The sequence below is a fragment of the Aquarana catesbeiana genome, linkage group LG12, assembly GCF_042186555.1.
Source record: "Aquarana catesbeiana isolate 2022-GZ linkage group LG12, ASM4218655v1, whole genome shotgun sequence".
Taxonomy (NCBI): Eukaryota; Metazoa; Chordata; class Amphibia; order Anura; family Ranidae; genus Aquarana; species Aquarana catesbeiana.
The window spans coordinates 214,719,393-214,733,914 of NC_133335.1; the positions used below are offsets into that span (position 1 = coordinate 214,719,393).

The window sequence follows — 14,522 nt, forward strand, 5'->3', positions numbered from 1 at the left end:
TGGTGTCACTGGCAGGAACTGTGCCCCATTGTTGGTGTCATTGGGAGGAACTATGCCCCATTGTGCCCTATTGTTGGTGTCACTGGCAGGAACTATGCCCCATTGTGCCCTATTGTTGGTGTCACTGGCAGGAACTGTGCCCCATTGTGCCCCATTGTTGGTGTCGTTGTGAGGAATTGTGCCCCTTCGTTGGTGTCAGTAGGGGGAATTATGCCACATTGTTTGTGTCAGAGGATGAAATATTACCCCAAGGGCCGGTTAAAAGAAAGCAAGGGGCCACCTTCATGTTGATGTCATTCCAAAAGTGATTTTCAAAGTTTTAAATCTACAGTTTTCATAAAAATAATATTTGCTGATCCTGACAGGAAGTTCCATGTTCAAGCCCATTCTGTCAGAGGGTGTCCCTATTTCCCTTTTGTGCTCCTGCCTTGATACCCATTAGGAGCTTCTGATGAAGGCTACAACTGTATAGTTCCACACACAATAGGCAGGCATGGTCTACTGTTGTCACCAGTGGCGGTTCGTCCATAAAGGGCGCAGGAGGGCCGCCCCCTCTCTCCTGGCACCGTTCTATCACCATAGATTGATTCATGCATTGCATAAATCTATCTATGGTCGCCGCTGACACCCCCTATTCAGGTGTTTGTCCCCTTTTCGGGCGCCGGGCACCTGAATTACAGAGGCAGGGGGTGTTTTTTGGAAACACCTGATTAGAGCCGCAGGCTCTAATAGGCGCCCAAAAAGGTGGACATCGGGTGCAATGCTGTGCATTCACTGTTCACTAAGCTGTGTGTTAGCAAAGTGAAGGAATTCTCGCTTTGTTAACACTGAACCGCCTCTCAGCCAGTCAGGTGCTCGGGTCTGTTACCTGTCACCTGATTGGCTGAAACATCAGGCGCTATGATTGGACACCTGATAGAGAGGACGGAAGAAGACATCAAGGAGCGTGCAGGACACTGCCGCTGACCTGCTGCGAGACATGTAAGTGCCGGGCAATGCACATTGGCAGCATTTGATGGGGAACACTGGCAGCAATTGATGGGTACAGTAGCTGCGTTTGATGGCACTGTGGCTGCTTTTGATGGGGCACAGTAGCAGCAATTGATGGGCACACTGGCAGCAATTGATGGGCACTGTGGCTGCGTTTGATGGGCACAGTGGCTGCATTTGATGGGCACAGTGGCTGCGTTTGATGGCACAGTGGTTGCGTTTGATGGCACAGTGGCTGCATTTGATGGGCACAGTGGTTGCGTTTGATGGGCACAGTGACTGCGCTTGATGGCACAATGGCTGCAATTGTTGTTTTGTTTTGTTTTTCTCAGTTTGTTTGCGCCCCCTCAAAAATTTTGCGCACCAGCCACCACTGGTACCCCATCTGGAAATCCACACTGAAAAATGCCATGTACACGGGAAGTGGCTGTAAAGCTGCAGGAGATCAGCAGAACTAAGATACAACAAAGGAAGATAAAAAGGTGTAAACTAGTATTTTATTTTAGAAACAGCAAATGCTTATGGTGTACCTTCATCGAGACCCTACCCTTACAGTTTGCTCTGATGAAAGCTATTAAGTGGAAAGGTTATTACGGGACACTGCACATCAATGACCATTACGCTCTGGTAAGCAGTAAAGGCAAAAATGTGTAAGCAGGTTTTAAATAAAAATAAATAATAATGATAAAAAGAACAATAAGAATAATTATTATTATTTTACACGGCCTACTGTAAGTGGCTTTGAAGAATCAATTTATAATCGCTCTTGCAAAAAATATAAAGCTTCTGTTTGGCATTTTTTTTTACATACTTCTAATTTGCAATATGAAGCTCCCTACAATCCATCTTTTGATGTCTCCATAGCAACAACAGATTTTTTTTTTCTCTGCCGTACCACTCTCGCAGGTGCTGCCTCCCTAACTTTTAGGAATCTGAAGATGAAGCCACATTGCCATTAATTTTCCTTTAAAAAAGAGGTGTTTTAAGTATTCGCAGACCAACAGGAAAAAAACTTGCTTACAGCAAAGTTAAAAAAAAAAAAAAAGAACCACAATAAAGAATGAAAAGCAGCATAGAAAGTCTCTTATTTGCTTGTGACCTATAAGAAATGGAAAAAACAATGAAGCTTGAGGATGTGGTTGGTTCTTCTGCCTTGCAGCACTGGGGTCCTCAGATCAAATCCCAACCAGGACAATATCTGCATGGAGTTTGCATGTTCTCTCCATGCTGCTTGCTTGAGTTTCCTTCCATACTCCAAAGACATGATAGGATTAGGTCCTGTCTAAATTGACCCTAGTATGCATGCCCTTAGACTGTAAGCTGGCAGGGGCTTGTATGAATGTGTAAAGTGTAAAGCACCACATAAATTGATGGTGCTATATAAATACCTGTAATAATAAATAAAGGAAACATGACTGTTTGCTTCTGCACACAGGTGGGCTTACTCTGCAGGATAAGGTGAGGAACATCTCAAGAATCGCAGTCAAACAATGCGCAGTCATGTTGGAACAGAAGGGGGCCATCCCCAAACTGTTCCCACAAAGGTAGGGGCATGAAATTGTCCAAAATGTCTTGGTATACTCACATCTTAAGAGTTCCCTTTACTGGAACTAAGGGGCCAAGCCCAACCCCTGATAAAAAAAAACCCCACTCTATAATCCCCCCTCCACCAAATGATTTGGACCAGTGCACAAAGAAAGGTCCATAAAGACATGGATGAGTGAGTTAGGGCTCAAACCGATAGAACCCCTTTTGGATGAATTAGAGTGGAGACTGTGAGCCAGACCTTCTTGTCCACATCAGTGCCTGACTTCACAAATACGCTTCTGGAAAAATAGCCAAACATTCCCATAGACACACTCCTAAACCTTGTGGACAGCCTTCCCAGAAGAGTTGAAGCTGTTATAGCTGCAAAGGGTGGGCCAACTCAATATTGAACCCTATGGACCAAGACTGGGATGCCATTAAAGTTCATTGGCATCCCAATACTTTTGGTAATATAGTGTATTTTATTTTTCCTGTTGGGGCATGGAAGGTTTTGGAAGAATCTACCACTGGGCCATGGTCTCAATAAAGTTGAGAACCACCGTTTTAAACGGTTGGATTTATGAAGGGTTAAAATGGCATAGTGTATTTTGTTTTCCCATACTTTTATTGTGTGAGTATAATTTTTTTTTTTTACTGTTGGGGCATGGAAGGTTTTGAAAGAATCTACCACTGGGCCATGGTCTCAATAAAGTTGAGAACTCGCCTACGGCCACATCACCCTAAAAGCGCCCGATCTCGTCTGATCTCAGAGGCTAAGCAGGGTCGGGCCTGGTTAGTACCTGGATGGGAGACCGCCTGGGAATACCAGGTGCCGTAGGCTTAAAAAAAGAAAAAAAGAAAAAAAAAGAAAGTTGAGAACCACTGATTTAAACGGTTAGATTTATTAAGGGTTAAAATTACAGTTTTTAAAAATAAATTGCCAGGCCCGGCCCCCCTTGCACATCCTTTGCTTAGGTGAATGGTCAACTGTCCTCCCTTTGCCTTCTGGGATATGCACGTCCCATATCCCAAGAGGCAAAGCCTTTCATTCAGTAAAGATGGACGGGGCAGGCCTAGCAGGGCGTCATTAGGAGGTGCACTGGTTGAACCCGAAACAGCCAGTAGCCTCTCGTTGACGTCACACCAAAACATGGTGGTGCGGGACTGAGCTCTGTCAGAGGAGAAGAGGATCTCATGGATAACACTGAAGCCGCTGGGTAGATGAGTATCTGAAATGCGCACAACTCACCACCAGGTAAGTAGGGGTTTAAAAAAATGGGGCGAGGGGGTGGTGAAAATCAGCTTTAGGTTAAGTTTTGCACCAAACTGCCCGTGTTGGCTATTGTACACAGGGCAAGGTGTGTAGGGGTAGGCATATGAGTTCAATTAAAGTTCGAATTATCCGCAGGTCATGCTTGTTCAGACCGAAAGGGACTACGTTTGAAATTGTGGCCCAGGTGCAATTCAGCTGCTACAAAAATCTTTAGGCACGCCGTAGTACTGCCGCCCCCTCCACTGTATAAGGATAGCTGCCAATATCATTAAACACTTTTATAGGCACTGATATCGATAGCTTGGGGTCTATCATCCATAATACCGCTGACTACAAATCACGATACTCATATAACAAATGAGACTATTAACATTTTGTGAATTTTAAATGCTGATCATTAATAAATGTTAATTAAAATTTCAAGAGAATGACAAGACATAAAGTTAAGATGCACAAAAAAAGGAATTTTATGGCACAATTAAAGTAGATGTATGCCCAATTACTTAAATTTGATTGATTTTGGAGTGGGAAATGGTTAAGAACCCTGTCCTTTTTGTCCTGTCTGTGTGCTGTCTGGGAGATTTCCTTGCACTTCCTGTCCCAACAGGACATAAGAGGAGATCTCTCCAAAGCAAGAGAATATCCCCTCTAATGCCCCGTACACACAGTTGGACTTTGTTCGGACATTCCGATAACAAAATCCTAGGATTTTTCCCGACGGATGTTGGCTCAAACTTGTCTTGCATACACACGGTCACACAAAGTTGTCGGAAAATCCGATCGTTCTAAATGCGGTGACGTAAAACACACGTACGTCGTGACTATAAACGGGGCAGTGGCCAATAGCTTTCATCTCTTTATTTATTCTGAGCATGCGTGGCACTTTGTCCGTCGGATTTGTGTACACACGATCGGAATTTCCGACAACAGATTTTGTTGTCGGAAAATTTTATATCCTGCTCTCAAACTTTGTGTGTCGGAAAATCCGATGGAAAATGTGTGATGGAGCCCACACACGGTCGGAATTTCCGACAACAAGGTCCTATCACACATTTTTCGTCGGAAAATCCGACCGTGTGTACGGGGCATTAGACAGTCTTCACCAGAAAAGGTTACACTATTGAAAGATTTCCCTTTGCTATCTGTTCCTCAACTAAAAAAAAAAATTAAAACAGCCATGAATGGCGACCACCGGGTCCAATATTGAGGGTGAATCTCCCTATTGCAGACAGCAAAAAAAAAACAAAAAAACAAGACTCCGCATTGTTTGAAAGAAAGAGGTTTTGGCTTTACTTACACTTTAAAATGTTTAATATTTTTAAGTCTGAAGCTTCATTTAAAAAAATGCTTGGTGATCCTGCCATGAAGGTCCTTGTTCAGGCACTTCCTGTTATGTGGTGACAATGCTCTGTTCCTGTCCCTGGGTTGTACTCTTGTGACCCTTGTCACCCTGCATGTGCATCATCAGGGGCCTGGTTCCAAGAACTGGGAGGGAGGAAACAGCTGCCCCTCCAATGGTGGTATCCCTTAACTATTCTGATCTATTTCTGTATTTTTGATATTATATTTTTGTATTCCTCTGTATAGTTCTTTGTGTTTTCTGGTTGGTTCGTTAATGCCCTGATGAAGCCAATAAGCGAAACATGTCGGCATATCACACGAACATATAACCTTTGTACAACCTGAATTTTACTTGTATGACCACCCAAATGGAAATGTACAATGAAACACAATGATCTGATTAGATTTTTTAATTATGTTTATAATAAATTTAACATTTTAACTATTTTTTGTTTCAATTATTATCTGATGGCACCGCTATAATCCCACCCCATTCCTTCTTCTCTGATCTGACATGCTTACAGCTGCACTTATTTTGCAGATCGCGGATGCCTAAAGTGTGTAGGAGAATTTAAATTGCTGAAATATCCTCTTTAATCACCAACTATAGACTTTTCTTGCGTGGCAATGTAGTCTGTCTATAGCCTGCACACCTCATCTCATTAACTACCTACGTCCCTGCCTGCCATCCTATTCCCTGTTTGGAGTCTTCTTGTCATGGCCATTGGGTCACGACTGAAGATGTAACTCGAATGCATGTTCCATTCTTGGCAAATGTAGAGAATGGATCCGGGGCTGTGACATCAATTTCGCCACAGCTGGTGTACAGATAACAAAAATTTGCTGAAAGGTGCGCTAGGAATACAACCTTCGGACAGTGCTTTGGACCTTGAACCTGCCTGCATGATCTTGCATTTGTCTGCCTACATAACACTGTGGTGTGTTGAGCTTGATGTGTGCAAATATATACAGTATATACCCTGTTTCCCCGAAAATAATACCTAGCGTGATTGTCGGTGATGGCTGCAATATAAGCCCTACCCCCCAAATAAGCCCTACGCTGTTTCCCCGAAAATAAGCCCTACCCTGAAAATAAGACCTACAAGGATTTTAACTAGGGCTTATTTGGGGGGTAGGGCTTATATTGCAGCCATCACGACAATGACGCTAGGTCTTATTTTCAGGGAAACAGAGTATATGTATATATATATATATATATATATATATATATATATATATATATATATATATAGGTTCTGTGATTTTCTCAGGCTCATATAAATGTATTTGTTGAGTGGACACTTCTCAAACAAATGCCGCTGGAAACGTTTGCACAAGATGTCCTCTTAGGCCTCATGTACAATGCTGTTGGTAAACGGATGTTTAGGAGCAGTTGGGCATTATTTTCAACTGCTCCTGAACTCTCCTCTATCAGTACATGTACACAGGGTCGTTTACAGTGGTTTCTAGGCAGTTGAGTTTAGAGGCTTTTTTTGGAACACAAAAAAATGGGTTCAGAAGCAGAGTTTAGGAGCATTTCAAGTGCCAAATGCTTCTAAACTCGGCTAATCGCAGTAACTCACTCGCGGCAAAACTGACATTTTAAACATGGATTACTATCTGTCAAGTTAAATGTAAATGTAAAAATGTCCCGCGCACATGAAGCCAAATACAATGGGAACATGGATACTATTGTTGTATGTTGGGCAAATGTCAGTTGGTAGTTAGATGCTCCCAGTGTTACAGGAATTCTGTAACCACTGTCAACAATAGCTTGACCTTTTGACATACATGACCTATAGCATGTATGATACAACAGTGCCATATAGATGTAAAGTTTTGAAATGTTCACCCATACAAACTAAGGAAGAAAATGATACACCCATGTGGGGTTGTCTACCTAAACTTTCCAAATAAAAGTACAAGCAGCATAAGCTGACAGGAGGGCTCCATAATGACATAACAACAAGGAAGATCTATGCCAGAGAAAACGTCACTTTCTTAAGTATTTCCCCTTTATGGTTTCTTCACTTTTCAAATCTCTTAGCAATAGACACTATTTCTACACATGCATTTCAACAACGTGTTTAGCTGGAGTCTTACAACAGTAATAGCCTCAGGTATGCATAGGAAAAGTAATAAACGTGTCACTTTAATGTTTGCGCAGTTGCATTTCTTAACACGCCAGTACTTATCCAAAGAGTAGTGCTCAGGTGTGTCCCAGTTTTTGCAGTACGGCCCCAGATTCCGCTGCTGGAAAGATTGCTCATTGTCTCAGAATTGAGGTGAATGCTGCACCTGAATGAATGGGGTTAGCAGTGATAAAGAATCACCTGGCTGTCTTTCTGACAATGGAGCAGTTATTTTTTTTCTCTTTATTTCATCTATAAATACGAGAATCAAAACAATCTTTCCATCCGGGAGTCACAGTGAGATTCTAGAGGCAGCGCCCTCAAAGGGGTACATGAGAACAGGGTGTCCTATAGCCTCATAGGACCTCAGCTGCCACCAGTGGACATACAGGGATGTGATAGCTTCTCTTGGACCTTGAGGATCAGGAGTATGTACGATCACCAGATGTGGTGTATGCTAGCCATACACCAGTAGAATTTCATTTGTATGTATTTCTGAAAAATCATTCATAAGAGCATTTCATGTTGTCTTCATTTAGTCTACTAACTGTGTTCCAAAGACCCTAAAATTTAATTGTTTGGCTACATAGATGTTAGAAATCAACCAGCACCATGGACAGCTCATAAAGAGACCTCTTCTTACCCTTATTAAGCTGGCACTATCTATCTATCTATCTATCTATCTATCTATCTATCTATCTATCTATCTATCTATCTATCTATCTATCTATCTATCTATCTATGTATAAGTTCCTCTGCCTTTCTATATCTGTCTATGTTGCCCAAGGGAAGATTTACCCTTTGATTCTCTCACTGTACGGTACGGTACAGGAAAATCTGATTCGCTGCTATTAAAAAACAAGCAGATTTCTCCTCCAGGCGCATTGAAAAATTGCTGTATGTGCCACTAAATAAGCTTGAGGAATAACACGGAATCGATGACGTTCTGAACTCTTATCTAAGGACACATTATTTCTGCAGAAGAGTTTTCGTATGAGATTACTCAACATGTCCATGAAATGTAATTCTCCTTTCTGAATTCTTAATTCTTTCTTAGTCAGTGAAATAATTGGAATAATTTGTTTGAAATTGAGAGCTGTAATTACCCGTTAACCTTACCGGGAGATATTCTTAATATTTGTGTTGCCAAATGAATTCCTAATTAATCTCCAACAGTTTAATCGCGGGTTTTTGAGCATCATTTAAACTGGGGAAATGCACACCAGTGACAGCTGATGAGGTGGCTTTTAATGCGAGAAGTGGTTTGCCCATATAGACATGCCATGGTTAGTAATGGGTTTCCAGGGGCAGCTGGGGTGTTTGGAAATTGGCCCTGAAAAATGTGGCCCTCAATCTTTTTGTTGGTAACAAAATCTCTTTTTGCCATAATTCATTTAAGAAAACATGTTATTAAAGAGACGTGGAGTCTGCGATTGCTAAGAACCTCCTGTTAGACGCTTGGCTATCATGTTGCTTGACTGGCTCTAATCCTTTGAGAATTTCAGGGGCCAAAGCATTCCCGTTCATTGGGGAATTTGCAATGATCACAATATCTATTGGACTCGTTGGTTCATTTATCACAGACACCTGTTCGCCGTTTTTTTTCTCCTGACTTTGATGTGCCCAGGATTTTAACTCAAAAACTTTTAACACTAATGCCCCGTACACACGGTCGGATTTTCCGACGGAAAATGTGTGATAGGACCTTGTTGTCGGAAATTCTGACCGCGTGTACGCTCCATCACACATTTTCCATCGTATTTTCCGACACACAAAGTTTGAGAGCAGGATATAAAATTTTCCGACAACAAAATCCGTTGTCGGAAATTCCGATCGTGTATATACACAAATCCGACGGACAAAGTGCCACGCATGCTCAGAATAAATAAAGAGATGAAAGCTATTGGCCACTGCCCCGTTTATAGTCCCGACGTACGTGTTTTACGTCACCGAGTTCAGAATGATCGGATTTTCTGACAACTTTGTGTGACCGTGTGTATGCAAGACAAGTTTAAACCAACATTTAAACCAACAACCAACAATCCTAGGATTTTGTCGTCTGAATGTCCGAACAAAGTCCAACCGTGTGTACGGGGCATAACAGATATTGTGGTAATTGCAAAAGCCCTGATGATTGGGGATGTTCTGCCACGTGTTGGCTGCTTATTGTTTTTCCTCTTGTCCTATGTGGAACAAATAAAACATTGTACCACTCGCCTTTCTCCACTTTTTAACATGGAGGAACCATTAAAATTAATTTTCTGGTCTCAGGGAACCCCTGCTAATAATTACTAATTCTACAGCATACCGTACATTAGTATGTTAGTTAATGGGTGGAATGATCCTTACATTTGTGGTCAGTGGGAAGAATGTTCCTTACATTGGTGCTCTGTGGGAAGAATGTTCCTTACATTAGTGGTCAGTGGGAAGAATGTCCCTTACATTGGTGATCAGTGGGAAGAATGTTTCTTACATTTGTGGTCAATGTAAAGAATGCTCCTTAAATTGGTGCTCTGATTGGAAGAATGTTCCTTACATTTGTTGTCAATGGAAAGAATGCCGCTTACATTGGTGGTCAGTGGGAAGAATATCCCTTACACTGATGGTCAATGGGAAGAATGTTCCTTACATTGGTGCTCTGTGAGAAAAATGTTCCTTACATTTGTGGTCAGTGGGAAGGATGTTCTTTACATTGGTGGTCAATAGAAAGAATTCCCCTTCAATGCTGTCAATTAGAACTTATCTGAAAGGTTTGAGGAACCCATAACAACCTCTGCAGAAACCATAGGGTTCCATCTAACCATGGGAGAAAGGAAAACATAACTAGGTTACCATAAGGCAACATAAGGCAGTTGGGTGATCCCTATCACCCGGGGGGGGGGGGGCTGCTTCGTTGGAGAGCTACCAAGCCTAGGCCATCAGGCTTAAACTAAGACCTGTTTACCGTCTATCCAAGGAACTCCACTTGGATCAATGTTTTCTGAGTCAATGCCTGGAAATCAAATATACGGCAAGTAAAGTCTGAGCTGCACACCTGTGATGGGTCCATAAGCCTAAAACAGATCCCTATGCAGATGTTAAGCTAATACAACTAGTTGCGTATACAATAAAATCAATTAGGGGTCAATTTGACGCACTAATGTATACCGGCACTGTAGAAAATTTCTCAACAGTCCAACAATGGCTTAGACGGGTGGAGAACATAAGATTGATGGAAAGCATTATCAGCTCTTTGAAGAACACAAATTCCAAATTCAAGAATACCTTGCTTTACTGGATAGAAAATTCATGTACAGACAAATTCAAACAATTGCTACCCAAAACAAGACTGCAATCTGGTACCTTTATTAGGTTACCAAATGGGGTTACAAGCTTTCCCTACAATATACTCATAACTGCCTCTGAGGAGTCCCTTTTCTCCTTCTTTTCCTGAATTCTACCAAGTGCACCTCACCCTCCCCACTACTGTACCTACTACCCCCTTCTCTATTTCTCATCTTGCTCTATACTTAATCTTTCTCTAATAATTATGTATTTCATATGCTTCAGACTTCAAACTCAGGCCCCCTCCCCACACGGAGCCCTCATACTTACCCCTTGAAAGGGACTTCCCATTGTCACGGCGTGTCAGTTGGTGACACCCTTTAGGTACAACAGCACAATTCTCATATGGGAAGTAGAATCTCACCCTTATCAAGCAAAGGCCTCTGGACTTGCACCGCATATACCTAGTATTTCTTAAAGTGTCCCTAAACCCAGATCATAAAAATCTATCGATAAATGGTGTATTCCATTCTGTTCATACTCAGTCACTATGAGATTCATTTCTGTATTCTGCAAAAAATCCTGGTTGATCCTGCTGTTCTCTAGCTCCACCTTCTGTTCATGTCCCCAATTCAGCTAGGGATTTTGCAGCTGTGGTGACAACTCTGCACATGCTCAGTTTTCAGTGTGTTTCTATGCTGAGCATTTCCTCCCTATCACATCTGAGCAGCCCATGTGACTATAGAGTCACACATGTGGGCATATACACAGTGGTAAATGACAGCCCAACTCCCTCCCTCCTCCTCAATGCCCACTAACCAGCTAAACACAATGTGGGTGGGATATCACATGTAGATTAATGGAGGCTTCTTCTCCCTGTTAATCTAAGACACAGGCTGTAGGGTCATGAAACAGACTGTAACTGGAAGAAATCCGCCTACACCATGTTATTCCCACAAAATAATAAAAAATGTATTTTAAATATATATTTGTATAACAATTTAAAACAGTTTATTGAATATTAATTATTGGTTATTACTTTGTATTCCAAAAAATGTTTTTTTATTTTGAACATGTGACCAGCAGCAGAGGACTAGAACCTCCTCCTGCTTATTTTTCCCTGCAGACAGGCTGGGAGAGAGCTGGGCCATGTGACAGCTGTGTATCGATTAGGAAAAAAGTACTTTTTTTTTTTCATTAAAATAATTACAGTGCCATCATCCATATACAGAAATAAAAGGGACAATGTAAAGTAAACAATGTGTGTTTAGTATCACTTTAATCGAATACTTATGCCCTGTACACACGACCGGTTTTCCCGTCGGAATAAACTCTGAAGGTTTTTCCGACGGAGTTCAGACGGAATTCTGCTCAAGCTGTCTTGCATACACACAGTCATACCAAATTCCGACCGTCCAGAATGAGGTGACGTACAACACGTACGACGTGACTAGAAAACGGAAGTTCAATAGCCAGTAGCCAATAGCTTCCGTCTTGTACTTTCTTCAGAGCATGTGTCGTTTTTGGTACGTCGGAACAGCAAACAGACGATCGGTTTTCCCGATAGGAATTGGTTCCGTCAGAAAAATTTAGAACATATTCTCTTTCTAGGTCCGTCAGAATTTTCAACGTATAAAAGTCCAATGGGGCCTACACATGACCAGCATATACGATGAAAAGCTCCCGTCTGACTTTTTCTGTCGAACATTCCACTCGTGTGTACACGGCATTATGACGACCATTCTTTTTATTTTTTTATGTTAACCTGTGCACTTCCCTATTGTATACTCATGACTGGGCAATTAATGCTAACCATTCTACGATTTACTTTGCTATTCACTTATGGTTTGCATGCTCTGTTCTGTAATGGCAAAAAAAAAAAAAAAAATTATAAATAAATTGTGCAAAAAAAATAAAAATAAATGAGGGCATTTTTAAATGAAGCCTGTATAAGTATCCGAGTGGGTCAGTATATTAGCATTCCCTGGACTGGAAGAGGGTGGGCAAGCACAGCAAATCAGACAAGCTCAGGGGTATTACCCACTTAACGACCAACAACATACCCATACATCACTGGGCTTTCAGTGGTTATACCGGGATGATGCCCGCAGCCATTTTTTAGAGCCAGCGGTCGGCTCTCTTGTAATAGCAATAGGAGTGGCTAACTAGCTGCTCGATTGCTATTACAAGCAGCAGGAGGGGACGTTTCTTCCCCCCTCCCGTCACCTTCCGAGGATCTCTCAGACTCTCCTGACCCACCGGGAAACCCAAGCACAGCTGGCCGGACAGCCAAGCAAAGCCGGATTCGGCTTTGATCGGCTGTTCAAGGTAGTAACCCGGAAGCGATGACATCATCTGGATGTCAACGGCGACATTTTTTAAAAATCTAAAATTTTCAAAAACACCGATGTTGGTGTTTTGAATGCTTTTAAGGGCACAGGAGGGATCTGGGGTCTTACAGACTCTAGATCCCACCTTAAAGAGTACTTGCCACGTGCCAATCGCTGTCACAAAAGATGTTCACATTCCTTGTGACAGCAATACAAGTGATTAAAAAAAAATACATTTGAAAGCAACAGTGTAAAAAAAAAAAAAAAAGAATAATAATAATAAAAAAAAAAAAAAGTGCCCCTTTTACCCCATACTAGCGCACAAAGGCGAAAGTATGGGGGCGCGCGTCGGTTCTGCACACACACAAACGTCCAACACATGTGAGGTATCGTTACAAAAGTCAGATCATGGGAATCAATTCTAGAACTAGACCTCCTCTGAAAAGTGGTAATCTTTAAAGGCTTTTAAAGCATCACCTATAGATAGTAAAATTGACGTCGTTTTGTTCCTCAGGCGTGCGCAATTTGAAAGCGGGACATGTTTGGTATCTATTTACTTGGCGTAACATTATCTTTTATATTTTACAATAAAGTTGGGTTATATATTGTGTTTTTTTGCATTCAAATTCAAAATAGTGTATTTTTTCCAACAAAAAAAAAAAAAAATTGCATTTGAAAAACCGCTGCGCAAACACCGTGTGACAAAAGAAACTCACACTCATAAGAAAACACCCACCAATTTATTCTCTAGGGTCTCTGCTTTAAAAAAATATATCATGTTTGGGGGTTCTAACTAATTTTCTAGCAAACAATACTGATCTTTACAAAAGTATCATAAAAAGGCCCGGCGCTGTAGTTGTTACCTAAAAGCTAATTGTATATATGTAATGAAAGTGGAAATTTTTTTTTTTTTTTTAATTCAATAAATTAATTAACATGTTGACGAGGAAAAAGGAATGAACCAGAGAAGTCAAAATATACTGTAAGCAGATTAAACTTATACTGTGTTGCTACCATGGGGCAGCTCCTTATGGCGGCCATGCACATCAATTTGCTCTTTACAGAATCAGATATAATCTGAACTATTTATTGACATCAGACACCACACTAGTTCCTAAGGACGCTAAACTCAGCTGTCTCTAACTATAAGCATTTTCCGGAAATTTCTTTCACCGCTCTTTGTACGCTGGGTTTGCCGCAGCAAACGATCAGCTGTTTTCATTTAAAGTGGGCATGTGTACCAAAACTGATTCTCTAACCGGAAGGTTTCCTGTTTGTTTGGATGACATCAACTGTAAGCTCACAATTTTTGGCCAAATATTTAGCTATATGCTTAAAAAGGAAAAGGAGAAAAATATATAAATATGCAATTTGAATAGCTATGTGCACGTCTGTGTTTTGTTTCTTAACCACTTCAGCCCTGGAAGGATTTACCCCCTTAAAGTGGGGTTCCACCCAAAAAAACAAAAATACCTGAAAAATTCTAAAAAAAAAAAAACAAAAAAAATTTGGATATTTTTTTTTTTTTTACTTACCTCTAAATGCCTGTTGCTAGGGGGTCCCTCGTAGTCTGCCTCTTCCTTTGCCTGGGCTGGTGACATCACTTCCCCCTCAGCACAGGAAGGGCTCAGCTCTGCTCCCGCCCTCCTGTCAATCATCTGGGAC

At 41.4% G+C, this 14,522-nt stretch overlaps 1 protein-coding gene and 1 non-coding gene across 7 annotated transcripts in view; one reads left to right on the plus strand and one right to left on the minus strand.

The window, feature by feature from the left end:
- The window catches only part of CACNA1G (calcium voltage-gated channel subunit alpha1 G), a 345,931-nt gene that overhangs the window by 241,356 nt on the left and 90,053 nt on the right, over window positions 1–14,522 (minus strand). The gene's annotated exons all lie outside the window — the stretch shown is intronic.
- LOC141114704 (5S ribosomal RNA) lies at window positions 3,240–3,358 on the plus strand. Its single transcript, XR_012236974.1, has one exon. It is a non-coding gene; the product is annotated as a 5S ribosomal RNA (ribosomal RNA).